We start from the raw sequence: 4,504 nt of genomic DNA, 5'->3' as shown, positions 1-4,504 counted from the left end.
CCCGTGCGTGTCTCCTGCATTGGCAGGCAGATCCTCAACCACTGTGCCACCAGGGAAGCCCCCAAGTTGTTAACTTTTATCTTAATTTTTTTTCTCCTTTAAGCTTGTTTTTTTTTTTCTTTTTTTTTTTTGGTCTTGACCAAATTTTGTACTATAAGTCTGAGTACCTTTTATAATGAAAGAAAAAGACTTTAAAATACAGTGTGAAAGTGTGACAAAGCCATGTGAACACAGAAGAAGAAAACTCAGAGCCATTAAGTGAGGGAGAGCTTCTCAGAAGAGACATCACCTACGCCAAGCCTGGAAGGTGAGTCAGAACTGCCAGGAGAAGGGAGGGGGCTCACGGTGCCTGTGCTTGAAGGACCTTTCAAGCAGAAAGGATGAAATGTGCCCCTGCCCCTGGATGTGAAGAAGCATGTAGGGTGAACTGCAAGTTCAGAAAGTCTGAGAACTAGGGAGCTTTTGAGCGGTGAGAAACGAGGCTGGAAGGGCAAGAAGCAGGCAGATCGTGAAGGGCTGGAGGGACAGGAATGTGGACTTCATCTGGGAGCCCCCGGCAGATGCTCCCACAACACCTAATGCAGCTGAAAAGGACCCATGGCCGAACAAGGTGTTGATTAATGGTTGCTGTTTGTAAAAATCATTTAGAAACAAAAAGTGATTTAGAATGAAAAGCTTCATGCGTGGCATAGAGTTTCCCAGCCACAGCAAGGTGACCTGACCCAGGCAGGGAAATCAGTCTGCTGAACGTGGAGAGAAGACGATTTAGACACGAACACCTGCATGCGCGCACGCCCACACCCCCTTAAGACTCTAGCATCTGTATTTTGAAAAGGAGAAGAAGAGAGCCAGCCCAGGCTCACTTTGCAGACTTCACAGGTGAGCACCAAGCTTCTCGGGTAGCCCTTACCCATGACTCTGCACTCTCCACAGGTCACTAACAGTGTTAACTGTTGGCAGCCTGGGAACCCATTACAAACACATGTTCGGGCCTTCCCTGTCTAAAGCTGCAGGGATGCGTTTTGCTGAGCATTTATCTTCCCTTTGCAGAGCTCAGCACCTCTACGTGGTGTGCACCAGCCGGGCTGGGCTGCCTGGGGAAGCCTGGAGATCTGCCTTTTTCTAGGGCACCTTGGATAGCACCCACACTGTTTCCTGTCCCTGCCTCCATCCTCGGTGTGTGTGTGTGGAGAACCAGTGGGCACCGCGGGGACCGCTTTTGCTCCTGCACCAGCCCCTCCTCCTCCAGCCCCACCTGCGCTGCCTGGTGGACTGTTACCTCCTCTCACTCAGACAGTTGCAATACTTCTCACTGCAGCCCTGCTCCCCTCCACCTGTTCTCCACTCGACCACCTGGACGATCTCTGAAGCAGAGAAATGAGGGATTGCCTGCTCAAAACCTGAATGACTCTGATTACCTCTGGAAGAGTCCAAACTCCCCCGCCCTGTTTTCCGGGCCCATCACCACCTCACGGCCCTCCCCAGTCTGGCCTCAGGCTTCCTCTCTGGACCCATGTCCCACCATCTCCACGTGCTTCTTACGTCTGCAGCTCCCCGGGAGCACTTGCCATCAGAGACACAGACATCGCAGGCTCACCCCTCACAGCCCCGCTTATTCTGTAATATTTTCACCTTCTCTGCCAGGGTGTGGTGGGAAGTATGGACTTCGGAATCAGCCCAACCTGGGTTTTATTCCAGTAATAGCATTACTGAGTATGTGATCTAGGATAAGATATTTAATCTCCCTACCGTTCCTCATTTGTAATTCAAGAACCTTACTCTCTCCCTCTGAGGGCTGTTGTGAGGATCAAGTCAGATAATGTTTGTGCAAAAGAATGTGGGAGGGCGCTTATCCTGTTGCCTTAGCTTCCCAGTGAATCTCCGGGGTGGCCATGAGGTGATAAGGAACCCCACATGAAAGAGTAGAGCAAGACACATTCCTTGGGATTTACAAAGAGGGGCCTACGAGATCCGGCAATCATGGCCCCAAAAGACTGTGTGAGAGAAGGCTAGAGAGGAAGTGCACTTCATGAGGTTTACATATTAAATTTGCCCAGTAACCTCATCTCACTGGAGGTGAGAGGGCAGAATCTCTCTCAAGATAGAGGGTGAAGCTTTCCGCCAAAAAACCCTCCTCAAAAAAATTCCCCTTTCCCCTCTTTTGGTGCCTAGTTGAGACTTCAGCCTCAACATCCCTTTACGGAAACAAAGATGTTAGTTAAAAACTCATGACACCACAACACATGAGCTGTCCAAGGGGAAAATGTAGCAAGAGGCAACCAATTACTACCAGAGCAACTGGGTGGTGGCCAATGTGGTTGCAGCAGCCAAAGTGTCTTGTTTCTCAAAAGCTCTGCTGAGAATTTATTGCCCATCTTCTTCTAGTCAAGGAAGGTTCGTTGTAAGGTTGCCAGCTTGCTCAAATAAAGAGAGAAGGATATTGAACAATTACAGGGGCAGCTCATGCAGTCAGGCACAGCTGGTCTTCATGGGGATTGCAGATGGGAACTGGGAAGCCAGGAGGGATCCAGGCAGATTTAAACCTGGCCTGAGTCTGAAGTTTTGTTTTAGTCTGGTCTGGACTTTGTCATACCTGAAATTGGGACTGGTTTAATAACTGCAAGTGAGAAGGAAAGATAGGAATCTGATATTGTCAAATTTCTGACAGACTGTGTTTGAAGGAGATAAAGTTGTTTCTAGATTGAAGCCTAGTTCATTGGGCCCCTTCAGTAAATAAGTATATCCAGTATGTAAAAACATCTAGAACAGTGTTTGGCATATAGTAAGTGCTCAGTAATTACTAGCTATACTAACAATGGTTATTATTATTATAGTATGATCACCCAGTGCCTGGCACAGAGTATTATTATGAGTTATTCATGTGCATATCTCTCCCTCCACTAGACCAACACTCCATTTGTTCCATAAGTAGTAGGTCGGGTAAGAGCAACCCGCATGAACATGATTCTCTGTACCCAACAAGGATGAGCCACGATACACACAGAAAATAGTGGGACCTGGAGAGCTTGATGCGCAACAGCAGAGCATGTGTTTATTGGCTCTGACCGACTACTGCACCGACATGCTGGAGTTCTGGATTCTCTTTAGATACGACTTCTGACAAGAAGCAGGGGCAAAAAGATGTAAGCGAGAGAGGTAGAAGGGAAGAGAAAGGACATTTCTAGGTGGCCTACTACATGCCAGGGACTGCGCTGGGCCCTTTACATTTGTTTTCTCATTTAACAAGATGAAATAATGAATGAATGCAAATGGTGGCTTGTATCACACTCATAGAACATGGTTACATTTTTTAAACGTGAAATGCTGGTCCAGAGAGCTCTGAGCCATTTTTCTTCCATTATAATTCTTGTGTAAACATAACAACACAAGTTTAAAGATGGAGCCTCCCTGGACACAAGCATAAGAGTTCCTAATATAATCAAAATCCTCTTATTTATTTTCTTGCTTAAGTGTCTTCTCCCAGGAGGACAGCACTTGCATTTCCTTCATTCTGTGTGGCAGTAGTTGCAAATTAATGTTCTCTGCCATCAAAACAGCTCTACACACTTCTGCCAAATGTAGTTATCTCATCTGATAACAGGTACAGCCTTGAGACGGTGGGGTTTTAAACCCCAGATCTTAGAAAGTCTGGGCAATTAGCCACTCACTTGCAGAAAAGAGCGAGGAAGGGCAAGACAGCAGTAAAACAAAAACTTGTATGACAGCTGTTGTTCCAAATAATATCTGCAATTATGCTTCTAGATTGTTCTCTCGATCTATAGGCTAGAGTAAGTGAATTGAGGTGGTAACTAGGAGGAAAAAGAAGGCAAAGAATGGAAAGGTGATGAATAATTAGCAAGTTCTCAGCTTAGCATTCCAGGTGGTGGGTATTAGCTGGAGAATGCCTTCACTTTCAAACAGGGATCGGAAGGCATACACCTAAGAAAAAGCTATAGAAATGTCACTTTAGAGAGAATTTTAGAATCAAGATATATATGAAGCACATTAAATGAAGGTTATACTACAAGATTAGAATTACATCTATACACAAACCCGTAGAATTAAGTTATACCAGTATAAAAATTTGTTGAATTAAATACATCGGGTTTTTTTTTTTCCTATCTGATGTTTATCAGCCAGAGTGTATTTTTGAGTTTAGAAATTGCTTGTGTGAAAAACTACTGGCTCTAGAATAAGCATTTCTTGGCATGGATCTTAGCATGGTTGTATCTGGAAAGAATTTGCTTCCAGAGACCTGGCTGGAGATAGGAGGTGAATTCCGTCATAAATACATCTACATGGTTTGGTTCAGTAAAAACTCCATGTACCCTGTTAAAAGAATATTACTTTATCTTTCACTACTTGTGTTGAACAATTCTAAAACATAACTGTCTTGCTCATCTGGTTTCAGGTTTATATGGAAAAGTGGGCATAAGAAGTCCACTTAGCTCAAAGCTTGTGGCATGTGGGGTTAAAGGCCTCCAGTTAGTGTCCCATATTTGCC

The sequence above is a fragment of the Balaenoptera physalus genome (genome assembly GCF_965194825.1).
Source record: "Balaenoptera physalus genome assembly, chromosome: 8".
In the NCBI taxonomy this organism is placed as follows: Eukaryota; Metazoa; Chordata; class Mammalia; order Artiodactyla; family Balaenopteridae; genus Balaenoptera; species Balaenoptera physalus.
The sequence above is the reverse complement of the archived record's forward strand: the minus strand, read 5'-3'. Positions refer to the sequence as shown.